The 22,506-nt window shown below is 34.4% G+C and overlaps 1 pseudogene; it reads left to right on the forward strand.

The window, feature by feature from the left end:
- The window catches only part of LOC138142748 (DEP domain-containing protein 1A pseudogene), a 27,145-nt pseudogene extending 7,551 nt beyond the window's left edge, over positions 1 to 19,594 (forward strand).
- Positions 19,595 to 22,506: the final 2,912 nt, after the last annotated feature.

The following is a 22,506-nucleotide window of genomic DNA, read 5'->3' on the forward strand; positions in this document are numbered from 1 at the left end:
TATGTATGCATACATATGTATCCATACATATATGTATGTATGCATACATATGTATCCATACATATATGTATCCATATATATCTATAGGAGGGTGTATGTGTATATAAATATATATTGAGTTTGGGCATATGCATGTTCATGTTTACATAGAAAGAGGGCACAGGATGAGTTGAATATGAAAGGATGATATCTAAAAAATGAAATTAAGAGGTGAGAGAGGAATTAATTGGGAGGAGAAAGGCAGAGATAGATTAGGGTAAATCATCTCATATAAAAGAGGCAAGAGAAAACTGTTGCAATGGAGGGGAAGAGGAGGAAGCTTAAAGGGAATGAAACAACCTTATTCTTATTGAATTTGGCTCAAAGAGGCATTAACATACACACTCAATAAAGTATCTTACCCTACAGGAAAAATAGGTGATAGGGGATAAGAGGAGGCATGATAGAAGGGAAGGCCGATTAGGGGAGAGGGTAGTTAGAAGCAAACATTTTTGAAATGGGATAGGTTCAAAGGAGAAAATAGAATAAGTGGGAGGTGGGATAGGTTGGAGGGAAATTGAAAATTTCCCTGCTTCTCCTCATTTCTCAACTAATTCCTAATCCTACAATGACTGCATTAAATTCTTAAAATACTCACTCTGACATGAAGGTAATTCAGACTGCCATTCTTAAATATACCTAATTTATTTGGGTAATCATTTCTGAAAATAATATTCTCTACCTAACTGTTTATCTCTACTTATGTATCTCTTATCTATATTGTCAGATTATAGTTTACTTACTTTAAAAGTTAGAAGTTTAAAAAACTAATAAAAACCTCTTTTCAGAATTGACTTTCAAACAGCTTTTCTTAATTTAATATAACTTGGTTGAAAGCATAAATAGCATATTTGTCAAATTGTAAATGGCATGCAGCTGAGGAGCATAGTTAGATTTGTAGAAAATAGAAACAAACTTCAAAAGAACTATGGCAGGCTAGAATCATAGACCAAACTGAATAAGATGAAAATTAACAATGAAAATGGAAAGTTCTGCACTTTAGTTCAAAAATCAACTTTAAAAATATAAGATAGTGAACATGGGGCTAGATAAAAAAATCCTCTGTAGGAAAAAATGGGAATTTAAGTGGTTTAAAAGCCCATTTTGTGTTAATATGGGAGTGAAAAACCCTAATGCTTATCAGGAGTTACACTGGGATGCTTCCCTTCCTACCCCACCCCCTCCCAGATTATTTTCAAGTCAAGAAGCAAGTGAAGTTAACAAGCATTATAAGAACCTATAATATGCTGGGGACTGTACTAAGTGTTGGGGATAAAAATAAAATGGGAAAAAATGCCAACAGCAACCACGAAATACAAGAAGTTCCAAAGTCTAATGAAGAAAACTACATAGAAACAAATGTACATATAAGATATTATAGGATAAATGGAGATCATTCTTGAGGGAAGATACCAAGATTAACGAACATTGGAAAAGGCTTCCTGCTGAAAGTAAGTCTTTAATTGAGATGTAAAGGGGACCAGGGAAGCCAAACAGTGACAAAATATCAGTTTATATGAAAAAACAAAAGAATGTGGGCCTATTAGTGGACTGAAAGCTCAATAAGAATCAATGTAGATAGTTTAAAAAACTAAAGCACCCCTAGGATGAATTTATTCAGATGTTAGTATTATGATATCCCCACCATTCTTTTCCCTAGTCTGACCATAAGATCAGTATCAAGAGGATTATAGTTATCATGATAAGAATGGTGAAGAAAAATGAAGTTTATTTAAAGGAACTGGGGGTATTTAGCCTGAAGAAGAAAATAATGAGGCAGCAAGCAATGATAACTATTTTTAAGTGTTTGGAGAAATATCACCAGGAAATTTTATTACTCTTGGATCCAAAGGGATGCTATGGGATTTACAGGTAAAATATGCAAGGTATTATTTTTTACATTCATGTAAGAAAACCCTAAAAATTAGAGTGGTGCATAAAGTGGCATAAAATGCTTTGAGTGATATTATATTGTTTTGCACTTGAGGTCTTCATTCAAAGTCTGCATAGCCATTGATTATTATGATATAGAGAGGATTCCTATTCATGTATGGTTTGAACTAAACAACTTCTGATGTTCCTTCTCATTTCTAAGATTTTTCCATTCCATTTATGAGAATGTGTATCCAGGGTACTCCTGACAAAAACATGAGAAGACACTAGAAAGATTTTATCCAAGATTATTTTCTATATTAGAACGCATCTTGCACTTATGTGATTGATTGTAACATATGGAGAACACAAGATTCTGTACATTTACTTAAAAATAATAATTTGCCCAGTATACAGAAAAATGGAGCATTGGAGACAACTCCAGCCAGAAATCTTTGCTTTAAAATCATTCCAAATCTGGGGCGGCCAGGTAGCCCAGTGAGTAAGAGCACCGGCCCCGGAGTCGGGAGACCTGGGATGGATTCCGGCCTCAGATACTTAACACCCACACAAAATAACTGTCCATGTAACCTTGAGCAAGTTGCTTAAACCCAATTGCTTTAAAAATAAAATAAAATCATTCCAAATCTTCTGTCAAGATTACAAAAGATACTTTGATAAATTTAATCATAGAGATAGTTCTATTCAATGAGCTTGATATAAGACAAGACCAGAGTCATGGAGACAAAGATTCACAATGGGTACTTGCCACCATCTTGCATGATGTTCAGTTCAGAGACAAAATAAAGAAGTGCTTTATTAATGAAATATACTATATGATTTTATTTCAGTTCGAATTGGAATTATTGTATCAAGTACCAGAATATTATAAAACCTTCGCAGGAAAGCTAAGATTTTACAAAATATATGAGCTTAATAAGTCATATATGAAATAAATAAATGGATGAAAATTGTCTAGCAAATCAATTTATGACATACCATTGGATTTTCCAGTCCATTTTATTTGTACAGACACACACACATACGCATGTTTTAAATTGGCATTATTTATAGAGACAAGGAACTGTGTCTAAAATCTAACAGATGAAAGAGTCTGGGATGACAAGACTTCGGCAAATTTTACTGCTTTTTAAGTGAACCTGAGCTGTATATCCTGGTATATATACATGTAGAATAAAAGGATAAAAAAAGATTAAAAATTCCTTGTCAACATTAATTTTGTCCATGTAATACTTTATCATTGCAAATCTTAGTACACAGTCCTGAAAAATTAAAGTTGTACACTCAGAAGTCAATGAAGAATAGTTTGATGGACATAAGTAAACTATGACATATTCCAGTTATGATGCACACAGAAGTAGTGCTATTGAGGATGCTGTCCAGTAAATATTTTCGTGGTGAAAGAGACAGAGAGATAGAAAAAGTGAGTGAAAGCAAAACTGGGAGGATACCATAACTAAGGGAAAGATCAGTTCAAAGAAATCATGTTATACCTCTGATTAATAAATGAGTTAGAATTTAGGGACAGAAAGGACCTTATAGATCATCTAGTCTTATCACTAGGCAAGACAAGTTTTTCTCCAAAGAGTTATTACAATCAAGATTAGGTTATACAATTAATATTTAGCCACAAGAGTACCAAATTCTACTTTGGTAAACTTGGTTCTTTAACATACATTTTAAGTTGTGTAATTATTTTATATATTATATTAACAATTATTATTTATATTACAAGCTAAGGCCCTATTGTATTTAATAGTCTTATTCTACTGAAAAAGCATAATTAATGGAAAAAAATCTATGACTCTAGTAGTGAAAACTGTGGGGTGTTTTCCAGTTTGCATCATAAGGCCATGATGATAATAGCTCACATTTATATAGCACTTTAAGGTTTACAAAGGATTTCAATTACAAAAAGACTATGACAGTTGGGATATTAAGATTACAATATCATACATGTAAGGAAATTGTAACTCCACAAGATTACATGAAATTTATAAGGCCTCATGGCCATCAAGTATTAGAACCCAGATTTAAACTGTTACTTCATGACCCTAAATTCTGTGTACCTGTCTACTACATTATGCTGAATTTTACTCAGGACTCCCAGTTTACCTTGGGATGAATTTCCCACATTGAAGTGCCTAGAAGGAAAGAAAGAATGTAATACTTACTAGTTCTACAATTTCAAGTATACACAGTGATTACAAACATCATAGTCATAAGATTCTTTGAGGTCAAGCCTGATGGAGCATTGGTCAAGTTGATGTGTCAGACAGTTGCCAAGCAATAGTTTTGATGGGAAACCAAAGTAACCTGGGGTTCAAGCAGAAGGAAAAAAAATAGACCTTGTTCCATTTGCTATTCTAAGGGTTTAAAGAAGACTAAATTAAACTACCCAGCCTTGAATTGGATACTAGGCATATTGTCAGCCTAACAAGAGATGTATGACCCCAAGGATCACAACCTATAAGAACAGTCTGTGGACTGGAAAAGGGTAGTGACGTTAAAATGTCATTTCCTGGCAGGAGCCATTTGAAACCTCTGCCTTAACCTAATGCCAAGACAACTGTGTAATGTGAGGCATTTTCTGTAATAGATAAAAGCACCAAGAGTAGTAAAACTAGCCCTAAACCCCAAATCAAAATACATGGTTCCAGCTTTCACTTCAGCACTGACTTGCTATCTATGAAAAAGTCACCTAATTTCTCTGAGCTTCAGTTTCCTCATATGCAAAATGTTAATAATAATACTTGCATATCTAACCTTATAGAGTTGCCGTGAAGAAAGTTACTTTTAATCCTTAAAGCACTGTACAAATCAATCAAGAATCAATAAATGTGAGAATCTTATTATTTAAAAACAATAATTAATACTCAACTACTATATGCTTGATACAGTACTAAATTCTGGGGAATCAAATACAAGAATAGAACAATCCTTGCTGTTAAAGATGTATTTATATGAAGTTATTCTAAGAAATTAAACAGAAATATCATAATTATGTGTATATGACTTCTTATTAGTGATTTTTCTCAATTGAATAGAGTTTATATTCTACAAATCCTCTGATATTATAAAACTTATTTTGTACAGAATAAATGCCTATATTCTGGTCCACTACAATAAAAGAGTGAAAAAAGTGTATTCTATGAAACAAAAAGATTAAGGAATATATATAGAAGACTAGGCCCACATTGCCTTCTTAGGTCTAGATTCTTCTCTGTTTCACAGATGAGGAAATCGTGGTCAGAGAGGTTAAATGATTTGCCTAATTGTTCAGCTAATTACTGAAGTGGAATTTCTATCTGTCTTCTTGAATTCGTGTCCAACATGTTATCCACTACAATGTGCTGCTTATATTGCAAGCATGTCTTCATTAACTCAGGATCCTCCTTTCAACTCTGCCACTTTGAGTAGATAGTAAAACATCAATCTAAAATTCATTGATCATCTCCACAAATCTGGTAGTTTTTTTTTAAGGACTCTTAGTAGGATGTGGTTATGTGCCATGTTTTATCACTTAGTTAAGGGAATTATTAAAAAAAAATTACAAAATAGAGTATTGTAAATCTCAACCATGTAGTGTTTATTACTATATTTTTTGTACTTTACCCTCATATACATGTTTACTGGGCAGAATGAGGGACTAAATGCTATAAAGGATATTAAAGATCCCAGAGAATGAGAGAGGTAAAGAAAAAAATATGTTTCAAGGTATAAGCTAATAAGTACTTACTCTAAGGTGCTATGCAGCAGAGCAATGCTCTAAAATAATGCTGTAGTGTCCAAACATTTTTAGGTCCAAATAGGCAGCTTAGGCTTTCCATTAGCATTGCATGATTCTGGCTAGGGCTTTTTTATCTGACAACAGACTAAGCAAATCTGTCACTTTCAGAAGTATTTGTATTCTGTATGTATCTTTTGTATTCTTCTTCTTGTCCTTCTCTCTGTTCTATTTTTAAATGTTCAGTTGTCATCACCATTGAAGGTATGTTGTTTTCTCAGTCATTAAAACAGCTAGAATAACCAAGTTTCACAAAATAAATCCCTCAGATACTATATTTGACACCTACCAGCTTTCTGATCCAGTGCCTGACTATTTTCTTGGTCTATATTCACTGACCATATATAATATTTTAAATAGCAATAACAAAACATTTGATTACATAGTTATGCTACAAATAGTTTCCCAATATCTCTTATATTTCTTGAATGATGCTATGACAAAGACCTGATAAAATTCAAGTAATTTATGCCCGCAAAATTTCCTTTTGCATTGATTAAGTCTTTCATTAAATGACTAACCCTTCATAATCATATACTAGACCAAACAGTATTACAATGGTAAAATACAATGCTTTTCCTTTTATAGTTCTGTTATATAATAAGTGGTTTCACTTCTATTTTTTATTCAGAACATGTTATCAGAAGGTTTATAGTCTTCCTAACTAGAGAACAGAATACAAACTGCAACGCAGCAGAAAGATGAGGTTCTTGAGACACAGAGGAATTTTAAACCAAAACCTATGGTGTTGTTACAGACATTGATGTTAATGAGCATGGTTATATTGACAACTACAGACAGAGGACTCAAACACAGACATAAGGAAGCCTATGGACATGAATCCCCTGGCACTGTGGAATTTGACAGCCCTAATTATTTTGACTGGAAGATGAATGACTAAAAGCTTTTCTATGCTTGCATTTGTATGCCATAGCTAAATTATTCTATTTTGTAAAAATGGTCCTTGCATTAGAGTGTTTCAGTGTAGGGCTCACATTAATTTTCATGCAGCTATTGGAATGTAAAAAGCAATATTCTTCTCACTACAATTCTGATGTTTTCATATTACAGATGCCACTACTATAGACATCAATAAACATAAAGAACTTCAGACATATGGGTTAGAACAAAATATGGGTTAGAACAAAATATGGGTTAGAACAAAATAACCCAAAAGGTTATGCAGATAATTCAGGAAGGAATGGTGATTGCCACATTTTAAACTATATAGGCTAAAAACTTTTAAATTATTTTATGTGACAATTTCTATTGTCCTTCTAAAGAAGAGATGCTTTTATTTGTTATGGAATCTCTTTTTTTAACTTACTTTTTATCAATTACACATAAATTTTATATGTGTATGTACATATATATTACATATCTGTATATGCATATGTGCATAAACACACACACACGCACACATATATATATATTTCTATCTATACATGAATCTTTGTATTTAAATTTTAACTTTGAAATTCTCTCACTCCCCTCCCCCTTCCTTGAGACAGCAAGCACTTTGATTCAGATCATATATGTGTATTCATATAGCTTTTGAGTCTTTTGAACCTTAGAGTAATAATCATATAGTCTATTCCATAACATAACTTACAAAGAACTCTAATTATTTATAGTGGGAAGATGAAAATTGATCACTTCTTTATGTCTGATTATTTTCTTTGAGTAGTATTTTATTTTTTCCCCACAATTACATATCAAGAAAAATTTCAGCATACATTTTACAAGATTTTGATTTTAAAATGTTTCTCCCTCCCTTTCTCATGTCCCCTCTTCTGTAAATGTTAGGCAGTTTGATATTCTCCAGCCCTTTACCTTTACTCTTTGTGTATCTCTCTGCTTCAAGTGTGTTTCTTGCAGCACATTGTAGGATTCTGGTTTTTAATCCACTCTGCTAACTACTTCCATTTTGTTGGAGAGTTCATACCATTCACATTCATAGATTTTGTTACTACCTGTGTATTCCCTTCCATTCTATTCTTCCTCTTTTTTGTCTTCTCTCTCCTTTTATCTTTCCTTACCTCACTACTGTTTTGCTTCTGTCTACCATCTCCCCTGATTTGCCCTTCCTTCTTTCAGTCCCACCCTCTTCCCCTTTATTTAATCTCCTACCTTATTACTCCCTTCTCAGGTAAGATAGATTTCTATATTAATCTGACTGTATATTACTCTCGCTTTGAGCCAATATTGATGATAACAAGCTTCAAGTGATGCCCTTTGCCTGCCCTCCCATCACCCCCTCCTCTGTAATATGTCTTTCTGTCTCTTCATGTTAGTCAATTTACCCCATTCTACTTTTTCCTTCCTTCTGCAAACATTGTACTCTTCTTTCTCATCCCTTAATATTTTTTATGTCATTCCTTCAAATTCACCTTATATTTATACCCCCTGTCTATGTTTGTTGCTTCTAGCTGTATTTTTAGTGATATAATTTTTAAGAACTACAAGTATCATCTTCCCATGTATGGATGTAAACAACTTAGCTCCATTGAATCCATTCTGTTTTCTTTTCCTGTTTTTACCTATTTCTGCTTCCCTTGGGTCCTGATGCTAGAGGTCAAATTTTTGTATTGTTTTCTCTAATATAAAGGCTTGAAATCCTTCTATTTCATTGAATGACTATTTCTTTCCTAGATGTATTATGCTTAATTTTCCCAGGTCAGCGGGTAGTCTTAGCTCCTTTACCCTCCAGAATATCCTATTTTATGAGTTCCAGTTCTTTAATGTTGCAGCGGCTAAGTCCTGTGTGATCCTGATTGTGACTCCCCACTATTTGAATTGATTCTTCCTGTGCACTTGTATATCTTTCTTCACCTGATATTTCTGAAATTTGGCTATAATGTCTCTTAGGGTTTTTATTTTATTTATTCTCTTCTTTGAAGTGATTGGTGAATTCTTTCAATGACTATTTTGCCATCTGATTCTGAGATATCAGGGTAGTTTTCCTTGATAATTTCTTGAAAGATGCTGTCCAGGTCCTCCTTTTTATTATGTCTTTCAGGTAGTCCAATGATTCTGATATTGAGTCTCCTGGATTTTTGCCCAGGTTAGTTGATTTTTCCATCAGGTATTTTACTTTTTGTTCTATTTTTTTCATTCTTTTGAATTTGTTTAATAATTTCCTGATTTCTCATAGTGTCATTAACTTCTACTTGCCCAATTCTACATTTTAAGCTATTGTTTTCCCTCTCTTAGCACCTGTATTTTCTTCTCATTTGACCAATTGTACTTTTAAGGATTTGTTTTCTTCAGTGGATTTTGTACCTTCTTTTCTACTTGACCAATTCCATTTTTAGGAAGTTTTCCAAGCTGTTGACTCATTTTTTTTTCACAATTCTCTTGTATATCTCTTATTTCTTTTCTTATTTTTTTTCTTCTACCTCTCTTATATGATGTTTAAGTTCCTTTTTGGGCTCTTCCACAAGTTCTTCCTGGCCCTGAGATATTTTCCTAATTTTCTTTTGTGTTTTGTCCATAGGTGTTTTGACATTGTTGTCTTCTTCTGAGTTTGTGTCTTGGTCTTCTCTGTCACCATAATACCTTTGTATGGTCAGATTCTTTTTTGTTGTTAATTTTAGCTATATTTTTGGCCTTTTTTTCCTTTAAGTTTAACCTCTGCTCCCAGGGTGGAAGGGGCACTGTCACAGGCTTTTTCTGCTAGTGGCTATAGGCCCTAATTGGTTACCTGATGCTACACTGATTTTGCCTTGAGGTCCACAGGTAGCCATTGTGTCTGGTGCTACATTGAGGAGATGTAAAGGTAGAGGGGATTAACTGACACTGCTGAAGACTGTATGGGTCTGGCATCTCACTTGCTGTTGAGCTGGGGTCCTACTGGTGGTGTCTATCATTTTCTGAGTCCAGGTAAGGTTTTTCTATGTTTTCCAAAGGCTACATTGAAAAACATGGTGGTTCTTGGAGCTGGAGTCTGCTGCTTCCCCTGGTTATGCTAAGGCAAGAGTGGGGTACTGGTGTTGGCATTTGTCTAATCTACCACACTGGGATTCAGGATCTCTGATTGTTTGGCTGAGCTGGGGCTTGCTCCTGCCTGACTTGCTGGGAGCCTTCCTGTCCTGAAATGTGGTCCCTTTTAACTCTAGTGTGATGGATCTTTCATACCAATCCTCTATGTCTTTGGGGTTAGAAAGAACTTGGAACTTAAAATTTTTATTCTGAATACAATAAGGCTTAGAGAGTAGGTGAGAACTGGAGTCAACATTTAAAATACTGACTCATATAAGAAGGCCAGATTCCCAGAGGCCAGTAAAAACAGTAGTGGGTAAATATTGCAGAGAAGAAATTTTAGGCTTACTGTCATAAAACACACAAGTATGCATATATGTAACCCCTGCAAAACAATAAAATACTACAAAAATTTTCAAACAATTAAAGTTAATCAAAAACATATGGAATGGGGGTGGCCAGGTAGTGCAGCAAGTAAAAGCACTGACTCCAGAGTCAGGATGACCTGGGACTGAATCCAGGCTCAGATACTTAGCACACACCCAGAAACACCTGGCTGTGTAACTTTGAGCAAGTTAATTAACCCCAGTTGCTTAGAGGCAGCCAGGTGCTGCAGTGAGTAAGAGCACTGGCCCCAGAGTTCGCTTGACCTGGAATCGGATCCGGGCTCTGATACTTATCACCACACCGAGAAATAACTGACCTTGTAACCTTGAGCAACTTACTTAACCCCAATTGCTTTAAAAAAAAAAAACATATGGAATGACTTGGGAGAAAGTGAGTTCATTAGACTTGGGACAGTGTCTGGTACGTACAGAAACTTAAAATGTGCTTGTTTATGAATTGTTGATTTAAATTCTTCTAAAGTTTAGATGACTACCTGGGAAGAATACTACAGAAAGAATTATTTTGTCAGATTTAGATTGGACTAAAAATACTTGTGATATCCTTAAAACTGAGATTCAGTGAAAAAAGAAGAAAGTGTTATTAAAAATGGAAGGTAACATTAGTTTTATTGTCTTTTTTGTTGTGGCTAAGCAGATGTTTAAGTATCTCTCTTCCTATTGCACAATATATTTAGACCATTCCTTGAACGCAATAAACTGCAGCTTCAGAGAACACTAGTAATAAAATATCAGGTTAAGGATTTTACCTCTTGGAATTTTCTCAATATAATTTTCAAGGTGCTAGACCTGAATGTTGGATTAGAGAGTTATAGATTTTAGAGCTGGGAAGGACCTTAGAATTTATCTAGTCAAACTCATTTTAAATATATGGAAAAAAAATATATAGAAGCTAAAAATCTAGAGAGGTTATATAATACAATGTATTAAGGCTTAATTTGAACTTTTCATTTCTTTTATTTCTCTTTTACTGATGTCATCAGTCACATGATTTCAAATGTCATGATAATGAAAATTACTCCAAAATATATATATATATCTTATCCTAATACCTCTGTCATGTTAACAATTAAATGATATGAAATTCCACATATTTTTTTTCTTGCTTCCTTCCTTTCTTCCTTCCTTCCTTTCTTCCTTCCTTCCTTCCTTCCTTCCTTCCTTCCTTCCTTCCTTCCTTCCTTCCTTCCCTCCTTCCTTCCTTCCTTTCTCTTTCTTCCTTTCTTTCTTTCTTTCTCTTTCTTTCTTTCTTTCTTTCTTCCTTAAAAAAAAATCTGCTGTGTTATTCCCTCCTTAAGTCAAATTCAATAAGAGTAAGGCTGACTTATTCCCTTTCACCTCCTTGATCTTCCCTTCCATTGTAACAGCTTTCTCTTGCCTCTTTTATGTGAGACATTTTACCCTATTCTATCTGTCCCTTTCTCCTTCTCCTAATATACTCCTCTCTCACCTTTTAAATTTATTTTTTAGATTTCTTAGATGTATGTGTGTGTGTGTATTTTCTTCTAATACTTCTTCTAACCTAATACTAAGAAAAATCTCATGAGTTAAAAATATCATCTTTCCATGTAGGAATGTAAATATTTTAACTTTAATAAGTTCCTTATAATTTCTCTTTCTTGTTTACCTTTTCATGCTTCTCTTGATTTTTGTATTTGAAATTCAAATCTTCTGTTAAATCAGTGTTTTCCATCAATAATATTTGAAAGTCTTCTATTTCCTTGACTGTCCATATTTTCTCCTGTATTATTTTAGTCAATTTTGCTGGGTAGGTGATTCTTGTTTTTAATCCTAGCTCCTTTGACCTTTGCAATATCATATTCCAAGCCCTTTGATCCCTTAATGTAGAAGGTGCTTGTGTTATCCCGACTTTGTTTCCATAATACTCAAATTATTTCTTCCAAACTGCTTCTAATGTTTTCTTCTTGACCTGAGAAATATGGAATTTCCACATGATTTTGAATTCTAATATAATATTGGAATATTTGAGTTCCAATATGAAATTTCTACATGATTTTCACACCTCATATAATACTCCTGTGAGTTTTTCATTGGGTATCTTTTTCAAGAGGCAATCAGAGAATTTTTTTCAGTTTCTATTTTGCTCTCTGGTTGTACAATATCAGGACAGTTTTCCATGGTAATTCCTTGAAAGATGGTGTCTAAAACAAAAGAAAGAAAGATGGTCTCTAGGCTCTTTTTTTTAAATCATGGCTTTCAAGTAAACCAATAAGTTTAAGTTATCTCTCCTGCATCTATTGTCAATTTCAGTTGTTTTTAACAATGAGACATTTTACATTGTCTTCTATTTTTTCATTCATTTGTGTCTATTTTATATACATATTTCTTACAAAGTCATTGGCTTCTATTTGCTCAATTCAAATATTGAAGGAATAATTTTCTTCAGTGATTATTTAAACTTCTTTTTGCATCTGGATGTTTCTGCCTTTTAAGGCATTCTTCTCCTCATTGTCTTTTGGAGCTCTTTTGCCATTTGAGTTAGTCTCTTTTTAAGGTATTGCTTTCTTCAATATATTTTCAGTCTCCTTTTGCAAACTGTTGACATATTTTTCATGATTTTGTTGCATCACTCTCATTTTACTTCCCAATTTTTCCTCTACTTCTCTTACTTGATTTCCAAACTCTGTTCTGAACTCTTCTATGACCTATGACCAATTCATATTTTTCTTGGAGGCTTTGGATGGAGGAGATTTGACTTTCTTGTCTTATTCTATTTCTATATTTTCATCATCTTCATGGCAAAAAAAAAAAAAGATTCTATAGTCTGATTTATTTTCCTCTGTTTACTCATTTTCCCAGCCAATTAGTTGACTTTTGAGCTCTTTGACATGGTAGAACTCTGCTGCCAGAGTGGAGAGTGCTGTGTCCCAAATTTCTGGGGTTTTGTGCAGCTATTGTCAGAGTTACTTTTTGGCACCTGCCTCAGAATTGTGAGGAAGTCTCCCTCTCCACAGCTGCCACAAGCGCTGTCACACCTGCCTCCTCCTCACTCCAGAACCTCTACTCAAGGCTGCAACCTAGATCCAAGCAGGGCCAAGCAAGAGAATCCTGCCTCAGCACCAGAAAAAAAATTTCTGCAATTGCTCTCTGATAGTCCACTTGGTCCCTCCACCATCTGTGAACCTGGGGCTCCAGTAGCAGCTACCACTGCTTCTCCTGCAGTTGCTGCCACCAATACATGCCACCATCTCCATTGCTTCAGGGACAGGAACCAGATAATACTCCTCTCTCAACCAGGTCCAACAGGGTTTCACCACTATCGTTTTACTTCCTCTTTGGAATTTGTGGGTTGAGAAGTCTGGAAACCACCACAGCTTCCGGTGCTTCACTTACCTTAGGTCTGCTCTAGACTCATCTGTACCACCAATCTGTGCCAGCATGGCCTATCCAGGACTGTATCCAGGAATGTGATGAATCCTTCTTTTGGCCCTCCAGGCTCTCCTCCATTGGAGATGTACTTCGCTCTGTCACTTTGTGGGTTCTGGAGCTCCACAATTTGTTTAAAGTCTTTTTACACACGTGTTTCAAGGTGATTGGGGGCATACTCAGGCAGGTTCTTACTTTCACTCTGCCATCTTGACTCCACCCATCATGATCTTTTCTCTATGACATTCTACCTCTAGAATATTGAATGTTTCTTAATTTCCTCTTTTTGACTTTGTCTGAAACTCAACTTTGTCTTTACCATCTTTTTCTCTAGCTATTCCAAAAGAGGAGAGAGGCTTATAGTGGAGAAATAAAAATAAATGAGCCCCTGTCCCCTCTTTCTGCCCCATTTACTAAACAATTCCTTACCAGATCTCTAAATCCTCACTAACATTTACTATTTTGAACTTTGATTAAAGAAAGGAAAATGGACTAAAAGAAGAAAAAGGAGAGGGCAATTCAGGAGAGAAGAGTGGAAAAAGAAGTCAGTAGCAATGTCTACCCAATCAAGAGTTGGCAATAATATTAATAAAAGTAAACATTCAATTCATTTTTACATGCATTTATTATTTATAATGTGAATTAATGTATTATGCTAGATGCTTTAGATACAAAGGAAAAAAATGATCCTGATTCTCAAGGAAATTATACAAATGGTTAAATCCAAAATATATTCAGATGGTCCTTTAATCTTTTCAATTTTGTCCTCTTTCCAATGATCTGGGTCACAACCTATTCATACCTGCTCATCCTATGCAATTCTTTTTGATGTCCTCCTCTAGGCTTCCCACAAGGGGTCACCAAACATGCTAGAAACTTCTACTAAGTGATACTATGCTGTATTGTATTATGGAAATATTTTGAAGTCTCTGCTAGTAGAAGTAAAGATTTAGCTTTATGCTATAAATGTTTCACAAGTTTCACTAAACAAAGAAAGATTTCTGAAGAATGGACTAATTAGTTAGTAATTTCACTTGTCTAAAATAGGAAGTCGGTCAAGGGATATAATTTGAAATGAGATTGGAAAAGTAGGTGATTTATTGGGCATGGAAAGTTTTGAATATCAGGTGGAGGACTTTACATTCCCAGAGACAATGACATTAAGTTGATTGAGATATGGCTAGATTCAAATATCAGGAATATCAATTTGGCATCATGCAGAAGATAAATGAAAGATAGGTTCTAGAGGCATGCAAATCCATTAAGAGGCAATGACAGCAGTCTAAGTGAGAAAGGATGAGGACCTGGGCAAGGATCAGTTCAGTGGGAAAGGAAGAAAGTAATATAGATGAAATATTTGGGGAGGGAGATCTGACACAATTTGGTAATTGGTTGTATTTGTGAGTCTAAAAAGGGAAGAATCAAATATGTCTTCAAGTTTACAAAGCTCAAGCAGAAAGGATGTTGGTTTTAGTGACAGAAATATGGTCATTTTGAAAATGGTTTGGGTTGGAGACAGTATAATGCATTCCTTTGAGAACAGGTTAGTTTGTGATACCTTTTAGTAAACCACATGGAACTGCATATTATTTAATTGTTAACATGAAAGAGACATTAGAACAGTATATATAAATTTTGGAGTAATTTTCATTGTGATGATATTTGAAATCATGTGATGATGAGATCACTAAGGGAGAAAGCAAAGAAAGGATGATTTTATATGTGTATATATCATATATATTATATACACACACATAAATATTTGGTTTTCATAGTATTTCTTATCAATCATGTATATACATACTATATTTTTTTTATATTTTAAATGTAAAATGTCCATTGTGCATCACAGAATGTTAAAACTAGAAGAGAACATAGAAATCCTGTTGTCTCATTCTCTCATTTTGTAATTAGGGATTGACATTCCCTCATGTAATTAGGGGAACTAGGTCTATAGGATTTAAAAGATCTCTTACATGGTAATAGTGAACATCTGGGTTCATTCCAAAATGGTTGCATAGACTATGTGAGTTCATCCTGAGTAACTCCAAAACATTTTTTTATTATCCTCATATTAGTGTGGGTACTTTATATATGCTTAAAGAATAAATGAATTGATAATGTTAATTGAAATTGATTCATACCACCAAAAAGAGGTCTAAACAGCAATATTTATGATATATGTCATCATCTAGATACAATTGAAACATTCCATGGGGGAGACATTTATTTTAAATGGATAAAAGCTATATGTTTTTAAAAATATATATTATAACTATACAAATCATATCTAGTAATAGCCTTTATAATTGAACCAATAATATTTCATTTAATTGTGAACTCTTCCAGGTCCATCCATTTTAATCTCTAGCTATTCATATTTTATTTTTTTAGGTAGATATCCTGCATTTCTGTAGTTCTTTAAGGTTTGCAAAGTGTTTATATATATATATATATATGTATATATATATATATAATCTTTTTTGATTCTTATAATAAATCTGTTGGTAGGTACTATAGTTATCCTCAACTTGCAGATAAGAAAACTGTGTCTGAAAAAAGTTTCCCATAGTCACATAACTTGTAAGTTTATTAAGCAAGATTTTAACTCTAATCTTTCTGTTTCCAAGTTTACAATTCTACCAAATATCTATCACTTGCATCAACTATCCACTAAAGGATCTCAGGGAAGAAATATACAATATCGATCTTGGCTTGGGTCATATTAATTCCCTACTTAAATAAACTGTTAAAGCTATATTAGCGTAATTTAGAATCACAGATTAAGAGTGTTTAGAAAGACCTCAGATATGATCTAATTGTCCCACAGATAATTAAACTGAATTCCAGAAAAGGCATGTGACTTGACCAAACATCCACATGCAGTTTTAAAACTAGAGACACCATTTCTTTAATCACAATCCTCTAATGTTCTGATGATGATAAGAATGTGATGAGATCACAGAATATATTAAAAACACTTTCATTTTTCTAGAGTGATTCCCCATGATATATCTTGAGGCCATTTCTTCATCATGATCACAATTTATCGTCACCTTCTTTTCCTCCTCCTCATTCTCCTTCTCCTCCTCCTTTCCTTTTTCTCTTTCTTTCTCTGTCTTCTGTTGAATGTAAAAGGAGCTTCTTTTGAGAGCCATTCCCCTTTCTTCATACTTAATATCAATTTAAGTGTTGTGTATTTTCCCCTTCAAACTTATTCCAAGTTTTTATAGCTTTTGTCTCCTTGATAATCTATCTTTGTATTAAGAATGACTGTTTCATTTCATTTTCAAAAATTTCTTCATATCCCTTTCAGTTTGTTTTGTCAACCTCTGTAGTCCTGCTTCCTCCCTAATTATTTGTGCCTATTATACATACTTTAAATAATGGTTGTGTCCTTTCCCTGTTATTTATCATGGAATATAAGGATGTTGCACCTCTTTTTGTAATACTATAGTAGATTCAATTGGTGAGACACAGGTATGTGGTATTCATTCAATAGAAAGCCTTTTAAATTTATGTTGCATATTAATTTCACAGTGTTTTAGCTACTAATACTACTAATTAATTAAATCACAGTACCAATTGAATGAAGAGCATTCTAACTCTGTTTCTCAAGTGAATATTTCTAATTGGAAAAATGGAGTAATCTTTATACTCTTACATGAAGCTATAGAAAGTAGCTTTATAAGACAATTACAGCTCCTCTGCTCTTCCAAGGCATCATGTGGCACCGCCTACAGTCAATCCATGCCCCTACAGGGCTATTTAACTTCTCTCATGAGCAGAAAGTTGGTGCTGGAGGGGAGAGGAGGGGAAAGGTGGATCTTGCAGAGAATATGGAAAGGTGGGATTGAGATGAGGGTGAGGTGGAGGTGGGCTAGCATGGCATGGAGGTGGTTGAACACAGGAAGCTTCAGGGCCGCCAAGCTGTGGAATGAAGTTACTGTCTGTTTTTGAATGTAAAAGCCTCTAAGAAAAATACTGGCAGCACTTTAAAATACATGAAAATTGTGTTACTGTCTTTGAAGTAATAGATTGGTTTCATGAACTATTAAGAAGTAATAGCAATGTTAGTCCCCAAGATACAAGACAACGGACTATAAAATTGTTAAGAAAATTCATCAAGACTTATGTAATTAAAGATATTAAAGAAAGATGAGGATCAAAAATTCTTGATGACCATAATTAGCTGCTTAGATTCTCTACAGCTTCTGCACTTAAAACTACACCATGCAGTTATCCAAAACTGAGAAAAAGCAGTTTATGGTATATTTATAAGGAGAAAAAAAAAGTATCTTTGCATTATTGACTTATCTGGCAGAATTCCTTAAAAAGCATGTCTACTATATGACCTTCCTCACTGAGTATGATATGCAGTTAAGTATCTAATAAATTGGCCAACCTGAGTAAACCTGAGCAAAAATTTATGCTGTATTTGAAGGAGATGTATTCTGAACCACTCTCAACTTATTGTCTATATCTCCCAGAACTGCCACTTACTTTCTAATATTAGGAGTTATTTGGCAGTACATTGGTTTTACTGCAACATCATTTATTTTTATAATTAATTAATTAATAATTTTTTTAGTTTTCAACATTCACTTCCAAAAGATTTTGAATCTTGAATTTTCTCCCCCACCCTCTCCTCTCCCCTCCCTAAGATGGCATTCAATCTAATATGGGCTCTACTCATACATTCATATTAAACATATTTTCACAAACAACAACAAGAACAACAACAAACAAACAAAACAACAATATGCTTCCAACTGCATTCAGATTCCAAAATTCTTTCTCTTGATGTGTACAGTATTTTCCATCATGATCTGTTCAGAGTTGACTTAGATCTTTGTATTCCAGAGAACTAAGTCTATCAAGGGCAGTCATCACACAAGGTAGCTCTTAACAGCATGCAATATTTTCCTAGCTCTGCTCACCTCACTCAGCACCAGTTCATATAAGTCTTTCCAGGTTTTTCTGAAGTTTGCTTGCTCATTTCTTTTTTTTTTCTTTTTTTAAAGCAAGCAGGGTTAAGTAACATCCTCTTTCCAGGTTTTTCTGAAGTTTGCTTGCTCATTTCTTTTTTTTTTTCTTTTTTTAAGCAATCAGGGTTAAGTAACATGCTCAAGGTTACACAGCTAGTTATTTCTGGGTGTGGTGCTAAGTATCTGAGCCTGGATTCGATCCCCAGGTCATCCCGACACTGGAGCTGGTGCTCTTACTCGCTGAGCCACCTGGCCGCCCCTGCTTGCTCATTTCTTATAACATGAAAGTATTCCATTACATTCATATACCACAACTTATTCAGTCATTCCCCAACTGAGGGATATCCTCTCAGTTTCCAATTCTTTGCCACCACAGAAAAAGCTGCTATAAATATTTTTGCACATATGTATCCTTTTCCCAGTTTTTTATTAGCTCTTTGGGATAAAGACCTAGAAGTGGTATTTCTGGATCAAAGGGTATACTGGAACTTCATTTAGAGGTTTGCCACTGACACTTTAAGTATGCTGCTTCTTCATTCCTCCACCAAACTAGAGAAAATTCCAATTTCAGAAGAGAATGATTTATTTGATGAGTCAGAATGTTGATATGCCAAAACTTCATGATGCCATGGGAAAAAGATCATTAATGATACAGATGTTTTCCTCATGTGTGTTGTGCTATGCTGAGGAAGTTGATCTCAACAAGTTGCTTACTACATGACTAGTTTCCTTTCTGATGGATCATCATCAAGAAATTCTTCAAGTGCCTTCCCATTTACAGGCTGCTGTAGAGAAGCCCCTATAATACCTGAGGAAAGGCCATATTGTATATCCTGAGACAATCTAATTTCTGCTTTGTCAACTCACTGCTATTGGAAGCAGATAAGTACCTAGAAATTTGATGAATAAAGATTTTCTATCAGGTTGCAATTGCAGAACTTTTGGAGATCATTATCAAAGATAAACACTTATATGCAAAAGAAAGAAAAAGGAAACATTTGCTATATTTCCATCTGGTGATTCAACTAGTTGAGATATGCTGGTGTGTTAAGGATACAGAAAAAAAATATAATAATTGGCCTATGCCTCTGAAAAAGGAGGGCACTAGGCCCTGACTCCACCTAGTCCTTTTTTCCTCCACCTGGACCCACCGTGGACCCAGTTTTAGGGGAGCATCTTTCATAGGCAAAAACCCAGGGCTAGGGTTAATGCCAACAGATTTCTTTTTCGTAAAATCTCAGTAGTACTTGCCCTACCTCTCTCATGGAACACTGGGGAAGAAAGTTCTTTAGAAATTTAACTCCTCACCCGGGAGGATGTCATGAAAAATATTGAAATGAAGTAAGACAGTTTCTTATACTGAGGACCCTCATGTGGTTGCTTTCCAAAAATCCATGGTATATATTCCCTCTCCAGATTACTAATTTGTTCTCCACCTTAATAAATTTATTCTTTAAGTCAAGAAATAGATTGAATTAAGAAATATGATACATTCAGCTTCTCAGTAGATTTCTTGATGTCAATTGTTAAATGGTGGCATTCTATTTGGTGTTACCATTTTTATGATAAGTTTGGCTAGTTCTTTTTTATTAAAGGGAGATGCTTTAGATAAAGTGTTTGATCCAGATATCTTGTCTCTAAAATTGCTTAACATACTTAATCGAATTACCTTTTAAGTATGTCCAAGTATTTTGTATAAAAGCATTTTTGCTGTTTAAAAGAATTTGATAATATGATTGTTTTAGAAATTGAGGCAAAAATCATGTGAGTTTTTTTTTGTAATGGTTTAATTTTATTTATTTATATAATAAAGATATAAGTGGACATATTAACAGAATTAATTACAATTTGATTTAATTTCAGCATCAAATACATGTGAATTCATTCTAAAATTAAGACTTTTTATAGTTATGTTACTCAGGGCATTATTTTGGCTTTGATATTCTTCATTGCTAAAAAATGATTTTAAGAACATATATATACATATATATGTATATGAAAGAATGTTTTGGAATTTAATCTTTGATAAATTTCATAACCAATATGACATAGATAAAGGTGGGATTTCACTTTTTGCTTACATATCATTGAATAAGCAGCTTATTAATTAACCTCTTTCTCTGTATTTTTTCACATCATTCTTCAATATTTATATAACACTTCCTCTGAGTTACTAATTCTACATCTTCTCTGACCATTAATAAGCCTATGTGACCACATGTGTTGCCTTTTCCCTTGGAACAGGAACCATTTTTTCCAGGTCTAAAGGTACATAGGTATTTCAATCGCAGATATCTTGATGCTTTCACAGCTGTGACATATCCAGAGTCACATAGAGCCCATTGCGGGAGGAACTTGCACTAGTATGTTGGGTCATTCAAAATTTGGCTACTCTTACCAGTACTGGGGTAACTGTAATAGCAAGCCCCCTAGCACACCCAGGTTTACCTGCTAGCACAGGTTCTTTGATCTGCTTTGCTAAAGTTAAGACAACTTTTAAAGGGTTCAACAATCTTACTTTAAGTACAGACAAGTAGAAAATACAACCAGAGAAATTAGCACAGATAGTCAACAGGAAGCACTCCTACTGTCTGAACAAAGTAATACAACCACCTACCCAAACCACTGGACTGGAAGAGCACAAACCTCTGAGTAGTTGAGGGACTCTTAACAAACAGCTATTTAGAGTCCCATCCAGGAAATCCAAAGCTCCTTCTCATAAACAAATACCCAAAGTAAAATACCAACTTCCCAATATATATAGTTTTCAACTAATAGACTCATAGCCAAAAGACACCACAACCCTTGTGACTCAGTGCCTAATTAACTTAGTAACAAAAGGTGTGAAAGCCTTCCTACAAGCAAGCTTCCCCCTAAACAAGCTCCTCTTCAGGCAAGTTCCTCCCCCAATGGGCTCTATGTGACTCTGGATATATCACAGCTGTGAAAGCATCAAGATATATGTGATTGAAATACCTATGTACCTTTAGAACTGGGAACATGGCTCCTGTTCCAAGGGAAAAGTGGTCACATGGTCACATAGGCCTATTAATAGATGGGGAAGATCTTCATATTCCTTTAACCTTAAAGTATCTAATGGTTATGCATTTTAGGAGTCCCTACTACTCTGCTTTTCTTTAATCTTCAGCAGTTAGACATAATCAATTCAGGACAACGTCTTTGAGATAGCCAAATAAATATGACAGCTACAGACCATCTCCCTTCCACTCCCTTATCCTTCCTGGAAATTTGACATACAGACTCTTATGGGAAGACTAGGCACAAACAGTGTAATGAGACACATGTAAAAATCACTTGAGGAACTCGAGTCCAATATTACAGGGTCTCAATGTCTTATCTCATCTCAGACTTTCTGATGTAGTCCTTATGCTTCCCTGTACTTGGTGAAATATCTTGCTCCCTAGGTTGCTCTGCTGAGATCTTTGGTATATTCTAGCATAATTCTTGACTTTCAGTGTTGTTCTTTCATGCAGATATAATTATCTCTTTTCTCTGTTACCACAGTTCTTGCTCCTTGAAGCCAAATTCTGTTTTGAATGCTTCTCCATATTTCCTTCTGGGAGAGATGCAGGTATTACATACCACAAACTTATTTCTCTTTTTCTCAAATACCTTGAACTATTGTACTGTTGCTCAGGATTGGCAGGCCTGATAAGGGCTGCCTCATTTTTTTTCCAGTCAGTGGCCATTTCTTTTAAGGATATCTTTCAATTTATTCTTATAATCATATACTATAGTCTTTAAGTCAATTTAACATGAGTATAGCCATCAAAAAGTCCAAGTAGTCAAAGATACTTTAGGGACATAAAAAGAAATTGAGGAAATATGGTGGAACATAGGTGGAGAAGATATAGTTAAGTTGTAATATACATTTTTCTTGTTCATAAAATATGGAGTTTTATGAAAATGACAAACTAAATCCAATAATGATAAACAAGTCAAAAGAACTGCATAGTTTTAACACTGGAAGCAAGTAGAGGATACCCTTAATCTGTTGCAGTGCATG

The sequence above is a fragment of the Petaurus breviceps genome, unplaced genomic scaffold, assembly GCF_028583685.1.
Source record: "Petaurus breviceps papuanus isolate PSGF00001 unplaced genomic scaffold, PetGlider_PUasm1.0 90602, whole genome shotgun sequence".
In the NCBI taxonomy this organism is placed as follows: Eukaryota; Metazoa; Chordata; class Mammalia; order Diprotodontia; family Petauridae; genus Petaurus; species Petaurus breviceps.